Here is a 23,206-nt window from a genome sequence, read left to right as displayed (position 1 = left end):
ATTTTTTTCTCTTTCTTTCTCACTTTTCTTGTTCTAACTGCTTCGACAATAATTCCGGCCATGGTGGCCACTTTTGATCTTTTCCCGATTATCCTCTTTGTCCCTTGTCTAAAAATTTACGATTCCGGTGATCGGAGAATCATGATAACCCTTTCTGATGACAGTGAGAGAACCGGACTAATTAACCGATCTGGATCGAGGACCTCGATCGTACCGATCTCAAATTGTTCGTCCGATATAATCGGCAAACCGATTTCGGGCGAGAAGACTGCTAATATTCTCCTCAACACTGGTGACTGCTCTTTGGCGTTCATCTGGCTCCTCTCCACACTGGGTGTTCCGATAGCGGCTCGGTTTCGAGCGGTAACTTTGATGACGACCTCTCTCATTCTCATGAGAGTCATAGTCCCCCCAGCCAGTCTCCTGGTCAAACACATCTTTTGACTCAGCCACGAGACTAGGCTTTGACATAGGCCTTTTAGATAGGATGTTCCACCGATCTCTATAGATCGCTCTTATGATGTAATCAGACCTTTAATGTAATCCGATCTCTAGAGATCGCCCACATGATGTAATCAGACCTTTAATGTAATCCGATCTCTAGAGATCACCCAAATGATGTAATTCGACCTTTTGGAAATAAAATTTTATTTTGTTAGTTATCACTTTATTTTTATTTCGTTGGTTATTCTCCGATCTCTGGTGTGTTTATCCGATCTGGTTTCCAACTGAACAGCCCTTATCCGATCCGAACTTCCAAACATTCTCCTTAATTAGCCGATCCCTAACTAGCCGGTCTCTCCTTATGGAATTTTTGGAATATTTGTGAGACGTGTCAGAACAGCTGGCGAGTCCCGCTACCCGATGCACTGCCTGGAACATCGTGAGCATTAAATGCTCGGACGAGTATAAATAGGGGTGGGGTTAGCCAGTTGCTCCCTTATGCCATTTTCAGTTTCTCGCGAACAACTTCAAAATTCTCTCGTTTCCTCAAGTTCTTCCGACACCCATCAGATTCCGGTAAGGCTTTTGATCCTTCTTTTAGTTTAAATTCCTTGTTTCCTTTGAAAATGAACAGCGCCGAGGGTTAGAGAGCGGCAAGCCCCCCTTCCATTCAGATCTCGTGGTCATCTGATGAAGTGGAGGTGGTCGGACCAAGCATGCGACCTGAACCTTCTAGGGTCCCTGTTCCAGCTCGAGGGCAAGCAGCACTATCTAGGCATGTACCTTCTTCAGGAAGGGAAAATCTTCCCATGGACGAGCTACCATCAGTTCTTCAAGAAACTGACCTACAATCGTTCAGCCAAGAATACAACATTCATCCTGATTCATTCGAACTCATCCGGTGTCACGGCGATATCCGAGCCGATCACTTCTTCGAAGGGAACGACATTATTATAATATACGAAGAGTAATTGAAAGCTGGTCTACGGTTCCCTTTGGACAACTTCTTCAAGGAAGTTTTAAAATATCACCAAGTGTGCATCGCTCAAGTTCACCCGAACTTGTGGCGGATCTTAGTAGCCTTTCGAGGCTTATGCCGAGCTAAGGGGCTCCGAGCTACAGCTAAGGTGTTCGCCGAACTGCACTGACTCGTCAAAAGGACGACGAGTATTGGTTCTTCCAGGCGAAACCCCATTGTGGGCTCTTTACCGACCTGCCCTCCTCCCTGAAGAATTGGAAGAATCGCTTCTTTATCCTGAGGAGTAAAATTTCGAATGGCTTTGAGGGCTTCCCTCGCAGCTGGCTGCACCAGGGCTCTGTACTTCCAAAGCGCATCACCTTAAATAGAGAAGAAGGCCTGATGGTGATAGAGCTAAAGGATCAGGCGAGCAGAGAGAGGTTTTGTTGTTTGGATGCAGTGACTGCCGAACTGCATCACTGGACGATAGAATTGATCACTGGCGAAGATCGCGGGCTTCAGCTCTCTGACCTCGGCATCGGTATTTTCCTATATCTCAGATCTTTGGACCTTAGCGATCTCACTAACCTCTTTTTTGTGCAGGTATGGCAAGCTGCGAAGCCTCCAAGGAGAGCCGGAAGCGAAAGAGAGAGATCTCCCAGAAGGTATGGGAAATGAAGCGAGCTGAAGCCCTGCAGACACCCAGCCATGAGCCCGGGGAAATACAAGGGGGCCCATCTCAACCTTCAGGGCATCCGATCCCCGAGGTGGAAGTGATCCGATCTCCACCCCTCCAAGAAGAGCCGCCTCCACCTCCTTCAATCGCTTCGGGTGCGGAAGGGGGTCCTTCTCAACCTACCACAAGGACCCTCTCCCGTGGTGCTCAAGTGCTGATCCATTCCTTGGAGAAGAACCAAACTGTTCGGGAGAATCCGAGTTTGGCTAAAGTTCTGGGGGCTTCTATCTGCCTTCGGGAGGATAGGGACAGGCTGTCTCTGGACAATCTTGATGACATCCTGACCTGCTCCATGAGCCTGAACGTGGAGTGCTTAGTGAATCAGCATATTGTCCGGGAGAAGGCTCACCGCCTGGGTAAGGAGGTCGAGAAGATGGGTCATGATGTGGCTTCCCTCCGATCCCAACTCTCATACATATCTGAAATCGAGGGGCGGATGAAGTTCTACGAGGACAAGCTGGCCGAGCAAGCTCGTGTTCTAGCCGAGCGAGATCGTGTTATTGAAGAGATTCAGGCGCTCCGAGCTGGTGAAGTTGCTCAGCTCACTGAGGAGCTCAAAGCGAAAGAGGAAGAGGCGGTGACAAGGGAGGCCGGCGCTTATGTGAATGCTCACAGGGATCTCCTGGCCGAGCTCAAAAATCGATACCCCGAAAAGGACTTCTCTTGGATGGTAGATCTGGCTCCCCAGGACGAGGGTGAGGATAGCGAGGAGGAGGCTGAGGGTGAGAGAGGAGATGAGCAAAATGTAGATCAGGCTGGGGGTGATCCTCCAGCCAAATGACTTGTACAAACTTTAATATGAAATGAAATTCGCTTTTTGTTCAGTGGATGGATGTGATCGGAAAATCTCTAAATTACTTAAGCACTTGATTGTCTGAGCATATTAAAACAACTAAAGGTGACTATTAATCTAATTATATGGAGTCGGAAAACACCATAAGTATGAGATCGGTAGGGAACCAACGCTAAACAGGACTTAATTTAAAATTGAAATTTTGGCTTGAGTACTTAAGATCGGGATCGCCATTAAACCGGATTGGAACCTTAACTTGATTATTCCTAAACTTTTAAAATGAAGATCTAGTCTTTGGTTGATTTAAATGACGAGAGAGATCGGAAATGTAATTGACTATTCAGGAGATTTGACAATTGGTTTGAGAGATCGGCAAGGCTTTAAATGACATGGGGACTTAGTATTGATTTGATTCCTTTTGAGGAGAGGTCGGAAATGTGATTGTTCGGTAAAGAGAGATCGAAAATGTAATTGGCTGGCAAAGGGAGACTTAGTGCTGGGGATCAGTTTCAAAATTTATTGATTTTGGGGATCGGCCAAAATATGGTGTCGACATTATACATAAATAAAAATAACTTTAATTTATATATTTTTAAATTAATATATAAATAAAATATATTTTAAATTTAGTGTTAATAACTCCATATTTTATTGTTATTACATTTTATGTAAATTAATCTTTTTATCTCTCAAATTTTTTATGAAGATTTTATATTCAAAATATAGTAATGTAATAAAATATATGAAATTATTTTAAGTTGGTTAAATCATATGATTATTTTCATCACTTTTAAATATCAAAATTTTTTTTATCCTTTAAATATATTAAAGAAATATAATATTTTCAAATATTATCTCCATTTAGTAATTTTAATAATATTAATAATCTAAAAAGTATAGAGTAGTGCAAAAGAAAAAAAAATTATATATATATAATATATAAAATTATAGATATATGAAATAAATATATGTTAATATATTATAACTTACCCATTAAAAATTACTACTTTTTTTAGCATTAAAAGAGTAATTATTAAATACTCTTATGTGGCAATCAATTTAAAATAAATGAGGAAGAAAAAAGAATTTTAATACACACTTGGTACATATTCATATTCTATGTGATATTCTTTTTATAAAGAGTGGCATGTGGCATGACCATAGTAATAATGAAATTGAAAAAAAAAAAGATTGAATTTGAAAATGAAATATTATTCTCTATTTTAATTGACTGCAAAATAATAAACAAATTAATTATTATTTAAAATTTTTTAATGTAATTAGTTAGATTAATTTCCTATTTAATGAAAATTTTGTTCTATTTAAGAATATGATTTTATTAATTTTTTTAATAAAATAAGTTTATTTGATTTGTGAATACAAGTAATTTGATTTTTTTTTTAAAGTTTTCCTTTTATTATTTTACAAGAGTTTAGTTTGGCAGAATTTGTTATACAATAAAATTAAAAACAAACCATGACTATACAAAATTATATTTATACATGATTAATTAATTAATTTATTTTGCTTATTTTTATTTTTTATTATAATAAAATATAAATAAATTTCTTTATGTTCTTTTTATGTATAATTTTTTTTTTATTACATCAAGTTGTAAATTAAGGAATTTTAGTATTAAAAATATGCCTTAATACTATTTTGCTATATTTAAAAAAAAAAAAATTTCTTCCTAAACCATCATATAAGTATATGCAAATTGTAATATAAATTTTGGTTGCTTATAAAAAAAAAAATATAAAATTTGATTTAATTTTTAGTCAAATAATATAATTTGGTTTGAAAATGACAACCCAAAAATTGTTTGTTTCATTTAAAATTAGATAAATACCGTGCCTTGTACATAAATTTATTAATTTTTTAGTGTATAAATTGTAACATCCCTATTTACATAGCCTGGTATATGTTACTGTTTCGGTGACCGATGTCGGTCTGGACAATTAAAGGGATTAGAACCACACTTAAAATAACTAGATAAGTCATAAACACAAATAATTAGTAATTGTCAATTAGTTAAGTATAAATAAGAAAAACAGAACATAAGAAGTTAAACGAGCCGAGAGTCATAGCGATGGGTGACCTTCTCGGGAAGTGACTGCGAGGTCAGTCTAAACTCAAATTTCAAACCGGAAAATGTGACGCTGCGGTCCTTAGAACTATTGCGAAAACAGTGAAAAAGAGAAAATCACAAAAAAGAATTGTTAAGGCAGTCAAATAATTAGGTCAAGGAGCCGGAAGAAATATTGAATTATTTACAAACTGAGTTGAACTGGCGAGGGGCAATTTGGTCAATTGACCCTGAGAGCTGACTCCCAACCTAACTGTCAAACAAAATCAGAGAAAAGAAAATTTCGGAATCGAAAATTAAATTAAAGAACTATTGAAAAATTAACGAAAAAGAAAAAGAATAAAAATGAGACTTATTACATCATGATGATGATATCATATATAATGTCAAAATTAATTTTAATTTTTCAACCTTTTTGACTAAGTCAAATAGCCAAATAATTAAAAAAAAAAGAAAAAAAAGGAAAAGAAAATAGGATTATGATATCACCCAAATGACATCATGCATGACATTAAAAATAAATTCTATTTAATTTAATCTTTGACCAAGTCAATTATGTGGCATAAAAAAAAATTCAAAAAGATTTTTTTTTTTTACTTCTTCTTCTTCTAATTTCCGTAGCTCTCTCCTCTCCCTCTCTTCTTATTTTGTTTCACCATTAAAGCTTAGATTTAAGCTTCTTAAACTTTAGATTTCACCCCCAATCCTTGAGAATAATTATAAAAACCATTGAATTGACCCTCAAGAAGAAGATTTGGAGCAAGAAATTAAAGGAATTTGAAGATTTGAGGGAGATTGAAAAAGCTTCAATTAAGGTAAGTTCCCTCTTTTAATTTGAATTTGAATTGAATTTTTTAGTATGGAATTGTGGTTAAACAAGATTTTAATTGCATAAAAACATGAAAAATATTCATGTAGAGGGACTCCATGAATTCGGCTAGAATTAAGATTGAGTATAGAATTGATGTCAATTGATTGAAATAGATAAGTGAGCATGCTTGAATGAAGGTGTGAAGATGAATTATACACTTTGAATCTTTGAAATTAGAGAATTAGAAAATTAGGGTTCTTGAATTAGGGAAAATAGGGGGAAAAATTAGAGATTTTTGAAATTGAACCAAATTGACCAAATTGTGGTTAGAAATGGTCAATTGGGACCAATTGAGGCGTGTTTGAATGGATAGAAGTAAATTCAAATTCGGATTGGTGAAGGGTCAATTCTGGATAGTTTGACCTAGGTCTTTTCTAGGGACCAAAGCTGAAAATTTACAAGTCCAATTGGTATGAGACTAATTGGGAATGAAAATAGACACAAAATGACACAATTTTCATTTAAAAATTATGCCCAAAAAGTGACCAAAACCTAGTGAACAAATTGACCAAATCCGGATTTTCTTAGTCTGACCTGTACAAAAATGACCAAATGAACAGTATTTCATTTGGCCATAACTTGAGCTAGGCAGGTCTAAATGACCTGAAATTTTACCAGTGGATAGTTGAGATATAGACCTAAAACTTTCATTTGGCCAAATTATGGGATTAACCAAGTCATTTGGCCACCCAAATTTGTTAACCTAAAACTGCTAGAACCAGAATTTGCCCAGAAAATCTGGGTTAAGTCCAATCCGGCAGCCATGATTCAAATGGCTGTAACTTGAACTACAAAACTTCAATTAGAGTGATTCAAAAAGGAGAATGAAGTTAAGACAATAGGGAACATTTTCTATGAAGAAAATTTTACCAAATTTTAACATAAAAATGACCAATGGAACAATGTAACTTAAGACACCAAAACTGAAAATTTGCAAATTTGCCTAAAAGACTTAGAATTTGAGTGAACAACCAAAACCAACAAATTTAGTGACCAAAATGTGGTATGTGGGTGAAGTTGGAATTCCCATACCTATTAAGCATTAGAAAGTCAACAAATTGACTTGAATAGTCTCATGAATAGTAACCTCGAAATACAAATTTTAAAAAACATCAAGTTTAGCATATTAAAGTTAGGTATAAGTGAATTTGAATTTATTTTTGGATTTATGATGAGTTATGATACTGAAAGACTGTGAAACTGTGTGTTTCAGTTGAAAAGAACACTGGGAAAGAACCCGAGGAATCGAGTCAAAGCCAAGAGGTGACTCGCTCAAGGTTTGTGCATAACTAACTATTTTGTTACTTTTCACTTCTAAATTGATTTGAACAAGTTTATTTTATGATTTATAATTTTGTTGTGTTGAGGATTTTAATTTGTTGAATGAAATTATATAAATTAAATGTAAATTTTTTTTATGCATTTAAGGATTTATTGCATGGTTTTGAGGATTGTAAATTTTAAGTTTGATGTGTTGCCAACCTTGAGCATGAATTTTTGATGATTTAATATGTTCATGATTTGTAAATACTTTTGTAAATAGGAATTGTTTTGAATATGATTTGAAACCACAGTTGATATGGAAAAATTTGTTGTGAATCCTCATTAGCTTATCTAGTGAGATATCTCCTCCACTAGATGCAGCGAGTTCCTTCCTCTCTGGCTTGCCAGTTGGGGAAGAGTTTGAATGAGTACTCATATATACTAACTAGTCTTTGTTCTTCCCTTTTAGCCTCGGTTATTGGGAGAGTGTAAATTTTATCGTGGTGTACAACACGGCATCAATTTGAATTTTGGGTCATGGCTTCAACTGTATGAATTATTGGCAACGGCCTTTAAATTATGCATATTTTGATAAATTGTGGTTGAAATAAATAATTTATCAGTGGTTCAAAATATTTTCCTATTGTTTCAGGATTTAAAAGAAATGTAGATAAATAGTTACTATTTGATCAAACTGTTATTCAAATGAATAATTTGCATGAATGAAAATATTGATTTTTGAATGTTATGAATTTTGAAGAATTTAGAAATTTTAAATTTTTATTTGTTATGAATTGTCAAGCATAACTTGTATTAAGTTTTAAATTATTAGTTTGTACACCACTGAGTTCACCACTCAGCGATAGCTTTGTATGCTGTCGCAGGTGAAAGAAAATATAAAGCAGCTGAGCAAGATTACTAAAAGGCATAGTGAGACTATCTTCGGGTATATCATAGGTATACCCTTGTACTTTAGATTTTGATGTAATTCTGTAATTGTATGTATAAAATTTACTTTGAGCAGTTGTATCAACTCTTTTGTAATATATTTTTGGATTGTAATAAAATAAAAATTATTATAAGGTTATCTTGAGATTTTATGTATTTATAAAGTTTTGCACTACTAAATTTTTAATACTCCTATGAATGTAAATATTCATTTTGTTATCTTAATGAGATATTTCAATGTTTGATTTAATTTAAGCTGTGTATTGAGTTGCTTATGTTGATTTGTGAAATGAGATTGAATAATGGAGTTGTGATTGAGAAAAATATTGGGAGTGTTTTTATTTTCAGGTTCTGAAGAACTGTTTTCTCAAAATACAGACGGCACTCTGCTGAAATTTTTATAAAAATTACGGAGATTTTAAATATCTAAAAATTTAATTTATGTTTGGATTTTAAATAAAAGTTTTTAAAATCTGAAAAAAATTTTTACTCACCAATTTAAAAATGAACGAAAATTGTTTTAAAATCTCTTGTAGTATGTTTAATGGGTTACTGGTAGGCGAAGTATGGTAATTCATTAGGTGTACTACAGGAGCATATTACATCTTACGAGGAGTAGGGTGTGACATGTTTTAGTGTTATCAGAGCAAAAGTTTTAAAGTAAATTTTGAACTGTGAATTTGAAATATTTTTCGATAAGTACAACTGCTCAAATATTTGATACATATAGTATATTTACATCATAAATATGAACTAACGGGAAGAAATCTCCTTGTGTTGGTTGTACAGGAAATAGAAAAAAAAAATTTCTGTAAATAGATATGGACAAGGGGGATAAAACGGTAGAGCAGTCTGATACAGTTGACGTACAAGGAGATGCCCCAGTTCCACAGAACGTTGGAGGTCCAACTGCACCAGTCCCTCCTATACAAATTACTGCACAAACGGCCCAGCAGATGGCCATGTTCTTTCAAAGAAATGGTGATAATCACATCGGCCAAGCCCAAGTACAAACCCAACCCCCTCAAGAGCAGCATGAAAAAGAGAAAAGTGGGAAACCCATCAGTCAAAGTTCGAGTAGTAATTTGGGAAAGAGAAAAGATTTTGAGGGACTCCGAGCTCCTAAGTATGACAGAGGTGGATCTTTAAGGCGAAAGCAATCAAGAACCATTCGTCAAAGAACTAGAAGTTCCTACCCTATCTGTATCTGTGACGTTTGTGGAAAATTTCATGGGGGTATTTGCCATAGGGTCACCGGAGCCTGCTTTAATTATGGTGGAATTGGACATTTCGCCTGAGATTGTACTAGCGCACGTCGATTTATGCCACATACTACACCAGAGGAATCAGTTCAAGATTCTGATTTTAGAGACTCATTAAGAGTTAGTAGGGGCAGAGGTAGAAGTAGAGACAGCACTTCGGGTAATCCTCGCACAATGGACCAACCCGAGCATAGAAATATATTAGAAAGAGGGAACGCCATGCATTGAGGGGAAGAAGCAGAGACTTCAGATGTAGTTGCGGGTATGTTCTTAACTTGTGAAAGGAATAATTATGTACTATTTGATTCTGGCTCTACTTGTTTATATGCTAATGCTAAAATTATATGTTCTACTGCTATTCCCTTGCATGGAGATAAATTTTAATGTGTTAGTAATTAGTCTTTTAGGATAAGAATTACGATAGTAAGCATGAATGGAATTAATTGTGGAAAAGTTTCTAGTGAGAGACATCTCCTAGACTACGATAAATTATAAAGTTAATTAGTAAGCCTAATTAGGTAAGGCAAGAGGACCAAAAAGTAAGTTATAGCAATATATCTGCCCTAGATGGAAGTAAAGGTATTACTGTTGATAGATGTCAGTAGGTACCATAATCAAAATAAGTTTAAGATATTAGTGGATTTAAAAGAAATAAGACATAGGGAAGTTTGATCTATTGGGAGGTATTGCAGTAACTATGCAATATTCTTGATGTTTATGCTGTAAGCTGCAGATTACAGTATTGACCTGAGATTTATTATGTAGAGCTACGTACTACCCAATAGTACATAAGGATAAGAATAGTTATAAATGACTTTCGCTCTAGTACAAATATACCAGAATAGAGTTTTATTACTATAACTGAGTTTCAAAATCCTAATTCGGGATTTAAAACTCTATAATTAGAATATCAAAAGATCATGGTTGCAAGGTAGTGAGAGTTAAAGACTCCGTTATCCTAGCATGAATTACAGTACATCAAGAATTATCATGGGACTAGAGATTTTAGTATGGTCAAAATTTAAAAATAACACCTAGAGGGCTAAGTCATCTAGTCTCCGATATGGAGTTTATAGTTGTTTTGATATTCCAATAGATCTTTTGCTCAAAGTTTAGTAAGGAATAGTATTCTATTTGTGTAGCAGTAAGACACAAAATATAATTTTGTTCCCATGGAAGAGACAGGATGCTATGGATGACAATTATAACTTGTAAAACAGTTAAAAAATGATATTCTACTGATAACAGTAATTCGATAGGAACTAGTTGGCCAGGTATTCTTTAGGAAGAGCACAATTTTATTGTGCGGATCATAAGGATTAGATTAGAATTTAAGCAAAACTTTTGAATAGCATGGGAAAAAGGAGAGTCTGGTAGACTCCCTTCTTAAGGTTAAAGAATTATTATGGTTAAAAAAAAAAAAAGGGTAATGATCGCAAACCAGCGAAAAATAAGTTATAGAATATCGATAGATAAAAGAATTGTGGAATTAAAAATTAGAATAGTTGGTGCAAATGTAATAAAGAAATGTTATGAATATTAGTTAAAGTGTTGACTAGAATGGTCAGAGGACCAAATCAAAGTAATATTGAAGTATAGTGGATTTATTAGGGAGGATAAGAGGTGTTAAATCATGATTCGACAGTCAAGTTAAGGAAGAAGATAAGATTGAGGAATAAAATAATTAAAGTTAAGTTGTGAAATGAAAAAAAAAAAACAAATAGAACAGTAAGAAATGAGAAAAACACTAGATGAGGAATTGCCACCAGGGCAAACAACCTACTTAAGACGCGTAACGATATCCCGAACTATTTTATCAAGAAGGAAATAAGTTAAACAAAAGCAAATAAGATAGTGCAAAATAGCACATGGGCCTTGGTCATAAATGGAGATGGTAAGATAATGGTTATGAACCTATGGCTAAGAAAGAGATAAGCAGTTCATATATGACCAACAAAGTCATTTAAAAAAAAAGACTACAAAAGAAAATAATTGCTAAAACAACAGCAAGAAAAGACTAAAATTTTCTAAACTAAATTGAAGGTTGCATCAAATGATCAAGAGATTTGATAAGAAAAGAGTAAAACTAAGTTTTCACCCACAGGATCATACGAGGTCCTAAAAAGAGTGGATCCACTAGCACACAAATTTGCTTACCTCTAAAATTGAAATGTATTTGAATCTAACTTATGACAAAAGCTCATAAGAAACTTGGCACACGAGGTGAGCAATCGATGAGTAAATAGTATTGGTTAAAGTATTAAGGAACCATTATTTAGGCCAGGAAGCTACTTAGGAGCGTGAATAGGATATGAGGAGACAACACCCACAACTGTTCAGAGATTAATACTAGGTAAAATTTCGAGAACGAAATTATTTTAAGGGGGGGAGAATTGTAACACCCCTATTTATATAGCCTGGTATATGTTACTGTTCTGGTGACCTGTGTCGGTCCGAACAATTAAGGGGATTAGAACCACACTTAAAACAACTAGATAAGCCATAAACACAAATAATTAATAATTGTCAATTAGTTAAGTATAAATAAGAAAAACAGAACATAAGAAGTTAAAACGAGCCGAGAGTAACAGCGATGGGTGACCTTCTCGGGAAGTGACTGCGAGGTCAGTCTAAACTCAAATTTCAAACCGGAAAATATGATGCTGCTGTCCTTAGGACTATTACGAAAACAGTGGAAAAGAGAAAATCACGAAAAAGAATTGTTAAGGCAGTCAAATAATTAGGTCAGGGAGCCAGAAGAAATATTGAATTATTTACAAACGGGGTTGAACCGATGAGGGGCAATTTGGTCAATTGACCCCGAGAGCTGACTCCCGACCTAACTGTCAAATAAAATCAAAGAAAAGAAAATTTCGGAATCGAAAATTAAATTAAAGAACTATTGAAAAATTAAAGAAAAAGAAAAAGAATAAAAATGAGACTTATTACATCATGATGATGATATCATATATGATGTCAAAATTAATTTTAATTTTTCAACCTTTTTGACCAAGTCAAATAGCCAAATAATTAAAAAAAAGAAAAAAAAAAGAAAAAAAACAAAAGGAAAAGAAAATAGGATTATGATATCACCCAAATGACATCATGCATGACATTAAAAATAAATTCTATTTAATTTAATATTTGACCAAGTCAATTATGTGGCATAAAAATAAAAATTCAAAAAGATTTTTTTTACTTCTTCTTCTTCTAATTTCCATAGCTCTCTCCTCTCCCTCTCTTCTTATTTTGTTCCATCATTAAAGCTTAGATTTAAGCTTTTTAAACTTTAGATTTCACCCCCAATCCTTGAGAATAATTATAGAAACCATTAAATTGACCCTCAAGAAGAAGATTTGGAGCAAGAAATTAAAGGAATTTGAAGATTTGAGGGAGATTGAAAAAGCTTCAATTAAGGTAAGTTCTCTTTTAATTTGAATTTGAATTGAATTTTTTAGTATGGAATTGTGGTTAAACAAGATTTTAATTGCATAAAAACATGAAAAATATTCATGTAGAGGGACTCCATGAATTCGGCTAGAATTAAGATTGAGTATAGAATTTATGTCAATTGATTGAAGTAGATAAGTGAGCATGCTTGAATGAAGGTGTGAAGATGAATTATACACTTTGAATCTTTGAAATTAGAGAATTAGAAAATTAGGGTTCTTGAATTAGGGAAAATAGGGGGAAAAATTAGAGATTTTTGAAATTGAACCAAATTGACCAAATTGACCAAATTGTGGTTAGAAATGGTTAATTGGGACCAATTGAGGTGTGTTTGAATGGATAGAAGTAAATTCAAATTGGGATTGGTGAATGGTCAATTCTGGACAGTTTGACCTAGGTCCCTTCTAGGGACCAAAACTTAAAATTTACAAGTCCAATTGGTATGAGACCAATTGGGAATGAAAATAGACACAAAATGACTCAATTTTCATTTAGGAATCATGCCCAAAAAGTGACCAAAACCTAGTGAACAAATTGACCAAATCTGGATTTTCTCAGTCTGACTTGTACAAAAATGACCAAATGAACAGTGTTTGTTCATTTAGCCATAACTTGAGATAGGCAAGTCTAAATGACCTGAAATTTTACTAGTGGACAGTTGAGATATAGACCTAAAACTTTCATGAAGAACACAAACCCAAATTATGCCATTAACCAAGTCATTTGGCCACCCAAAGTTGGTAACCTAAAACCGCTAGAACCAGAATTTGCCTAGAAAATCTGGGTTAAGTCCAATCCGGCAGCCATGATTCAAATGGCTATAACTTGCGCTACAAAACTTCAATTGGAGTGATTCAAAAAGGATAATAAAGTTAAGACAATAGGGAACATTTTCTATGAGGAAAATTTTACCAAATTCTAACAGAAAAATGACCAATAGAATAGTGCAACTTAAGACACCAAAACTAAAAGTTTGCAAATTTGCCTAAAAGACTTAGAATTTGAGTAAACAATCAAAACCAACAAATTTAGTGACCAAAATCTGGTATGTGGATGAAGTTGGAATTCCCATACCTATTAAGCATTAGAAAGTCAATAAATTGACTTAAATAGTGTCATGAATAGTAACTCCGAAATACAAATTTTAAAGAACGTCAAGTTTGACATATTAAAGTTAGGTATAAGTGAATTTGAATTTATTTTTGGATTTATGATGAGTTATGATACTGAAACACTGTGAAACTGTGTGTTTTAGTTGAAAAGAATACCAGGAAAAAACCCGAGGAATCGAGTCAAAGCCAAGAAGCGACTCGCTTAAGGTTTGTGCATAACTAACTATTTTGTTACTTTTCACTTCTAAATTGATTTGAACAAGTTTATTTTATGATTTATAATTTTGTTGTATTGAGGATTTTAATTTTTTGAATGAAATTGTATAAATTAAATGTAAATTTTTTTTAATACATTTAAGGATTTATTGTATGGTTTTGAGGATTGTAAATTTTAAGTTTGATGCGTTGCCAACCTTGAGCATGAATTTATGATGATTTAATATGTTCATGATTTGTAAATACTTTTGTAAATAGGAATTGTTTTGAATATGATTTGAAACCACCGTTGACATAGCAAAATTTGTTGTGAATCCTCATTAGCTTGTCTAGTGAGATATCTCCTCCACTAGATGGGGCAAGTTCCTTCCTCTCTAGCTTGCCAGTTGGGGAAGAGTTTGAATGAGTACTCATATATACTAGCTAGTCTTTGTTCCTTCCTTTTAGCCTCGGTTATTGGGAGAGTGTGAAATGTTGTGGTGTATAACACGGCATCAATTTGAATTTTGGGTCATGGGTTCAACTGTGTGAATTGTTGGCAACGCCCTTTAAATTTTGCATATTTTGATAAATTATGGTTGAAATAAATAATTTGTCAGTGATTCAAAATATTTTCATATTGTTTCGGGATTTAAAAGAAATGTAGATAAATAGTTACTATTAAATCAAAATGTTATTCAAATGAATAATTTGCATGAATGAAAATATTGATTTCTGAATGTTATGAATTTTGAAGAATTTAGAAATTTTAAATTTTTATTTGTTATGAATTTTCAAGCATAACTTGTATTAAGTTTTAAATTATTAGTTTGTGCACCACTGAGTTCACCACTCAGCGATAGATTTATATGCTGTCGCAGGTGAAAGAAAATATAAAGCAGCTGAGCAAGATTACTAAAAGGCATAGTGAGACTATCTTCGTGTATAACATAGGTATACCCTTGTACTTTAGATTTTGCTGTAATTCTGTAATTGTATGTATGAAATTTACTTTGAGCAGTTGTACCAACTCTTTTGTAATATATTTTTGGATTGTAATGAAATACAAATTATTATAAGGTTATCTTGAGATTTTATGTATTTATAAAGTTTTGCACTACTAAATTTTTAACTTTCCCATGAATGTAAATATTTATTTTATTATCTTAATGAGATATTTCAATGTTTGATTTAATTTAAACTATGTATTGAGTTGCCTATGTTAATTTGTGAAATGAGATTGAATAATGAAGTTGTAATTGAGAAAAATATTGGGAGTGTTTTTATTTTTAGGTTTTGAAGAACTGTTTTCTCAAAATACAGACGGCACTCTGTCGAAATTTTTATAAAAATTGTGGAGATTTTAAATATCTAAAAATTTAATTTATCTTTGGACTTTAAATAAAGGTTTTTAAAATCTGAAAAAAAAATTTACCCACCAATTTAAAAATGAACGAAAATTATTTTAAAATCCCTTGTAGTATGTTTAATGGGTTACCGGTAGGCGAAGTACGGTAATTCATTAGGTATAGTACGGGAGCATGTTACATCTTACGAGGAGTAGGGTGTGACATAAGTTTTCATATATTTATAATTAAAATTAATATTAATCAATTTTAATAAAAAACAAAAATTTAATATTACATAAATTATTAAAGACATATATAAAATATTAACAAAATAATCATTAGCATAAAATTTACATTAATATTTTAAATAATTTTAAAAAATATACAAATAAAAAGTAAAATAAATCAGAAAAATATAATTTTATTTAAAAATTTGAAATCGTTTGATACTACCAATTGATAAATTTTATTATTTTATTATTTTTATATTTAAAATTGATTATAAAAATTTTAAGAGTTAAATATTTAAATATGATACTATTAATTAATACATTTTGTTACTTTCTTTTGCATATTTAAAGATGATTTTTAAAATTTTTAAAGTTAATAATCAAATTAAATAATATTTTCCAGTGAAATATTTTGAGATTATTTAAATAATATTATATATATTTATTAGATGTAAATAGGTTTAATAAAGGATATTTAAGAACATAATATTGTAATAATGATGTAAAATTTTTTTCCAAAAGTCAAGGCATGCTAATGGTAACAATAATGTAAAGTATGTATTTATTGTTTAATTAATATGAAATAAATTATAATAATTAAATTTTTAATAAAAATAGATATTTCATTAATTGAAAATAAAATATAAAAATAAAATATAAATCAACATATTATATTTTTGCATAAATAATTTTTTACCACAAATTTTTGAATAACAAATTTAATTACAAATGCCTTAAATTTTAACAATTAATTGTTAAAAAAATTATTTAAATAATAAAAATTAAAATAATAATGATAATAATAATGGTATTTAAGAGAAAAATATTAAAAGAATTAAATAATTACCATAAAAAAGAATTAAATATTTATTATTTATAAAAAGTGACATGGGATAATATTATGAGAAAATATACTCACTTTTCTAGGGAATTGACAATCCTTTATACATAGCTATTAATAATTACAATATATACATAATATATAAATTATTTTTAATTTTAATATATGCAAATAAAATAATATTATAAATTTTTGTTAACTGCTCCATTTTTTATTTTTCTTAATTTCAATGTAGAACAAAATTTTTATCCTATAATTTTTTTAGTGAAAATTTCATAATTTTATAAAAATAAAAAATATTTTTTATAAAAATAATAGTAAAATAAAAATAAATATTAAATATATAGAATAGTTTGAGATTTGTTAAATCGTATTATCATTTTCATATTTTAAAATATAAAAAAAAAATTTATTCTCTTAATATATTGAAAAATGTTTAAATATTAACTTTATTATTGTTTTTAATATTATTCTAAAAAATGTTAATAATATTAAAAAGTATAATGATAATAAAAAAAAGGAAAAAATGGAAAATGATATATGTTTGTATTATATAAAATATAGGCATACATAATATATGTTAATATATATTAATAGTATTGAACTTAAAAGCTAAGTTAATTAGCTATAATATCTATAATTATCTCTATCATTATAATTAAGATTTAAATACTTTTATTGAATAAATGTAATTTAAATAATAAAATAAATAAATTTACTTTTGTATTTCAAATAGATATTATTTTATGAGAATCATAATAATTAAATGAGTATAAATTATAAAAATAAATATTGGTATTAATAATTCAAATAATGTATTTACTGGTACTAATTAAATAACTATTAATTAGCATTTTAATTTCTTTATTAATTAGCATATATATATATATATATATATACACAACATTGGAGAAAAATATTTTCATAAAAAATTGCCATCTCCCAACACCCTGGAAAATCATGCTTTATATATAGTCTAGAGAATTGTATGTGTTTTTGCACGTGATTAATAATAATTTTATAATATAAATAAATAATTTTAATTTTAATATGAAAGTAAAATATTTTTTTAATTTATCTATATTTTATTTTATTACTTTTTATATAGATGAAACCTTTATCTCTTGAATTTTTTTAATGGATATTTTTATAATAAAAATAATAAAAATATAGCAATATAATAGAAAATATAGATTAAAAAGATTGAATAATTTAAGTTTGATAAAATTATATGATCAATTTCACCACTTTAAAATATCATGTTTTATATTCTCTTAACATATTGAAGAAATATAATATATTAAAATATTATCTTTATTTAGTAATACTAATAATATTCTAAAAAATAATTTTAATAATCTAAAGCATAAAGGTGGTGAAAAAAAATTATATTTTTGTAACATTTATATATATAATAATAATAATGACTACTTATTATAACATTAAGAGGGTAATTATTAAATAGTATATAATTTATATATACATAATTAGAGAATTAATAATTTATATATATATATTAATATAAAAATTATAAAAATAAAATAAATTAAAGTAAATTAAAATTTGTTAAATATATAAAAAGGAGAGAGTGGACAAAACTTTTAAATAATCCATGTGTCATTTTATTTGAATGCTATATGGCAAAATTTTAGAAAAGTTTAACATGGCAAGTTCTAGGAAAGATTTAGCCACATGACAAATTCTTTGAAAAATTTAGTCTGTTTTATATATAGATAGATTAATAGATAGATGATAGATGTATTCAACCCACTTCAAAACTATTATATCTTGTTATATTAACTTCCAAATAAATATTTCATTCTCTAACATTTTATTTCAAGCTTTTTAACTTTCTAAGGATTAAGAAGTTGTTTCTTTGTATAGGGACTAAGTATATAATATTTTAATGGAACAATTAAAGTGTATGAAACAAAGTAATAGAGAATTTTTTTAATTTACAAATTTTACGACACATACAATGCATGTGTATTTAATTTGTTATTAAATCGAAAGTATTTTATTTTATTAAAATTATAAATATTTAATTTTGTCCCAACTTTTTCGTAATGCAAAAGATAATAGAGATTTGGTACATATGTAGTAGTTATGTAAATGTAAATGTAAATTAATATATGTATATCTGGCTATTGAAACTTATGAGTATATATAATAAATATAAATAATCTGTAATGCATATTATATATATTTATGAGATATATAAAACTGAAAAATAAGAAGGGATAATAGAATTATAAAAAATAGTCTAATTTTTTTTATATTATTTGTAATTATACAATTTTTTTGCTTAAATTAATTTAGAGTGTGTATAAATTTAAAATTCTACCTTTTGTATTTAGCTTCCACTTAGATTTGTTTCTTTGATAATTATTATTATCACAATGAAAGGAATAAATTTGATTGATTATTTAATTTAGTATTATAATAATAAAAAATAAATTTAGTTGATTATTGTTAATTCTTTCTATATTATTTATAATATTATAAATTCTGATGCTATAAAATACAATTAAGCAAAATAATTATAAAAGAAAAAATGTTACCAACTGACAAAAAAAAAAACTTTTTCTAACTTAATTCAATTTTAATTTGACAAATAGTATAAATATATGTATAAGATATATAAAAGCTAACAAAAAATAATTAAATTTATGTATTTGCAAAATAACCTATAATTATTGAAATAACATTGTAAATTAGTTTTGGAAATTCAATCAGCATTTTATTCCTAATAACTGTTAAACATTTAATGTGAAGTTTTATATCCACATGATAAATTGCTTTTTTTTTTTTTAATGATAAATTGTTAGTCGTAATATTTCATTTTGATATATTTTAGAAATTTATTTATTCACTTAAGCCATTATTATTTTTTAAGTTTTTATTTTACAATTTTATAAAATTTAATATTTAAAACTTTATATTTTTAGTAATTTTCATAATTATTGAATTCTTTATTTATTAATTAAGTGACAATCCAATATGACAAATTAAATACTAAATAATTAAGAAGTTAAAATAATACATACATATATAAATACATATTTTTTTAAAAAAATATCTATAAAATATATAGATATAAATCTATAATATAAAGGTTGGGAGGGAGAGAATAATACAATGGAGAAATTCATAGTAATTTGATAGTATTACAATGAAAGACTAATTTTAATTATAAAAATCAATATATTTTAAATAAAATAGGAATTTTTTAAATTAAAAAGAAACAAATCTTAAAATAATATGTGCATTACTAATATTATGTATAAAAGCAATATTATATGTGCAAGCAAAATAAGAATATTAAAAAAAATAAAGTCCAAAACTAGTACATGCATTGCTACTACTATTTATAAATTCAACATAATACGTGCATTACTAATAATAGTATAAGATGATGGTCTAATCCTAAACTATACAACTATATATAAATAGTGGAATCAAAGAAATCCTAAACTATATATCTAGTAGAACTAAAGAATATATATATATATATATATATATATATATATATATATATATATATATATATTTAAATACATTCTAACTTTGTTCATGAAATAATGAACAAAACATATAAAAAAATTTTAAAATACAAACCAACTTTAATTAGAAGTAAAATTCTATCATCGTAATTTGGTATTATATCAATAAAAGGCTAAATTTAATTGGCTAATACAACTCAACTCAACTCAACGTTTATATCATTTGAATCCATATCATAGGGTGTGACGAAATTTTTACGCTGGTTGTCACCTACCGCAACCCTCCTCCTTTATCCGGGCTTGGGACAGGCTAAGAGCAAACTACTTAGGCTATTAATAATAATAATAATAATAATAATAATAATAATAATAATAATAATAATAATAATATATGAAAATTAATAGAAAATTACATATATATTTTTTAAAAAAAAAAACTTTCACCTCCATATATACTAGCAAGAGTATTAGAGAGCTTGTGGAAAGAGAAAAATTCAACCGTAAAAAGAAAAAAGGGAAGACATTTGACCAAGCTAAAGTAGGTCTTCCTCTCTATTGCTTCCCTTCTTACTTTGTCTTTCCACCATCCTTATGGATTGACTTTGAATAATAACGTGTTAATGGAGATAATCAGGTAACCATAAGTAAAGGTAGCTTGATCTAGGGTTTTGGCCACAACTTAAAAGGAGAATGGAGCTTTGTTTCTTGGAAGATAATAACTTATAATTCTCCTTTGAAGTGTAGTTAGAAATATGAGTTAATAGTAAGAAAGCAACTAAAGTAGAAATTCCAAAATTTCCATATTAGTATTTGGCCAAGAAGGGGGAGTTTGGAAGAAAGGATTTTTATGCCACTGATAGAAGGGAAAGAGAGAAATTATGTGAGTATAAGAGCCTTTGAGTTTAAATAATAAGGAATAGGGGCTATCTCTTTTTAAAACAACTAAAAATACTCTTTATTTGCTTAAATCTATACATTTAAACTCAAATTTAATAAACTTTACATCAAATCTTAAAACAACTTTAAACCCAAAACTAAACCACTTCTTTTACAAAATACTACTCTAAACCCTTTAAACAAACTAAGAAGAAGGAGAAGAAGGCTTATCTCTTTTATCTAGGGTATCCATTGGGAGGAGTTTCTCCCTCTTCTTCTTAAACTCATTGGAAGGAGGAGAGGAAAGGGTGTTCTTTACCTTTTTTGTGAGGTTTATCATGATTCTTCTTCATGTAGAGGCTAGGATAGAGAGTTTTAAGGCTAGAAGGAAAAGGAAATAGAGGGAGAGGGGAGAAAAGGGGAAGAAAGATGGAAAAAAAATGAGGGAGAGGGCTGCTGGGCCTTTCTATGCTTTGTGTTTTATATTCTATCCTTATCAACTTCAGTGACTAAACTTACCTAGACAAACTTATTACACTTAAATCCCTCTTTTCTTGTTCTCTCTCTAAATACTTCACTTTTTTTGGGCTCTCTTCTCTTTGGGACTTTATTGATGTCCCCTCTCTGGGTTTGAACTCCAGCTATCCTAAGTGTGGGGTATTACAATCTCTCCCCCTTTTAGAACATTCATCCCCAAATGTTCAACCAAAAGGGAAGCTTGTTCTATAGGGAGAAACTGCCTCAAGTCCCAAATATCACCACCCATCGTAAGGCAGTTTCTTACAGCTTCATTCCTTGGCTTTTTAAGATGTGGCATCCTTTCAAAATCATTACTGGTCCTTGGAAGTATTAAAGATCTAACAGACCTCTTCTCTTACTTGGTACTTACATACTTTCTTAAATCCAAAAGATTGTGAACCCTCGGCTCGTGTTTCGTCATCCATGGTTTTTTCTCGTCTATGGTGTAGGGGTCCTTTCACTAACTTCATGGAACTGAAGGCTATCACCCAACTTCATTTTATTATGGAGCTCATAGACTATTTCTTTATCTGTCACAAGCAACCAACCATGAAGAATCCCATTCCAATGCTATAAGTCCTAAACACTAACTTGGCGACTGGAAAGTGGATTGGCTTTCCATTTGCCACGTCGTCCCGCTTTGAGTTTTTAAGGCAACCTAGTTGCTAGCCTTACTGATTTCTTCTTCTCTTGATTTTTTCCTAGTAACTCATTTCTCCTCAACTTCTTATCCACCTTTTAGATCCCGTTTAACCATTCTTGGTAATTTTTGTTACTATTGAAACTATCCAAACTCAAGGCACTTTCCTTTAACTTTAATCCTCATTGTGAACATTGTTATGGCAATTCACTTGGTCGCCTACGCCATTTACCTCTTACATTGACTTTTCATCTTTATGTTCCCCTCAATTTGTCATATAACCACTAATATCATCATTAGGAAATTACTTCTCTTCTCATTTTTCCGCTCAACCACTACTTTCATTGTTTCTTTGAATAATTAACTCCATGTAGGGCTTCTCAGGTAGACTCTCTAGTTCCTAAATTGTTACTGTGCTACTTTGCCAGTGTTGTTAGGCAACATCTACTATTCATTATGTATGAGTAGTTTTTTTGTTTTTTAAAATTCAATAGGGATATAGTTGAAATCATTGGACATGTTACCATAAGACTTTGATACGAGTATAATAAATTCTAGATTTGTTTCATATTGAGTATCATTTATCTTTTGGTTTATTTTGTGAATGTTGAATGCATGTTTAGTTAGGGTGGCCAATTAATTAATTATGTATGAAAACATATTGCTAAGTTAAGATAGTTTCAGTACGTAATAGCTTGAATAATTTAACTATAAGTGGCACATAATGATGTATTTCATTATAAAGATGAGAGGTTAGGTTGAATGAACCATGCAAAATGAGTTTGTTACCTTGAATTGGGATGTCTTTCTAATGATTAATGCTACCATTAAACTCAATTATAAGCTGCTCTAGTCTTAGGTTAAGTGTGATGGTAAGGGATTAATTGTAGAGCACTTTTTGGTTAATCTAATCTGTAAGGAAAGATAAGGAAGTTAACTTCTATAATTAATGTACTCAATTAAATAAATTTGCATGTTTAGTCAATGATTGATACATATTACATGGTGGATACACCCTCTCTACTAAATTTGTTGCATTTTGGTTGTATTTAATATTCATATAATTAATTTGCTTTAGTTCACATTTTAGCTTTCTTAGTTGTACTTTAAGTAGTTTTAGTGGTTACAAA

Source organism: Hevea brasiliensis, chromosome 16, assembly GCF_030052815.1.
Source record: "Hevea brasiliensis isolate MT/VB/25A 57/8 chromosome 16, ASM3005281v1, whole genome shotgun sequence".
Lineage (NCBI taxonomy): Eukaryota > Viridiplantae > Streptophyta > Magnoliopsida > Malpighiales > Euphorbiaceae > Hevea > Hevea brasiliensis.
The sequence above is the reverse complement of the archived record's forward strand: the minus strand, read 5'-3'. Positions refer to the sequence as shown.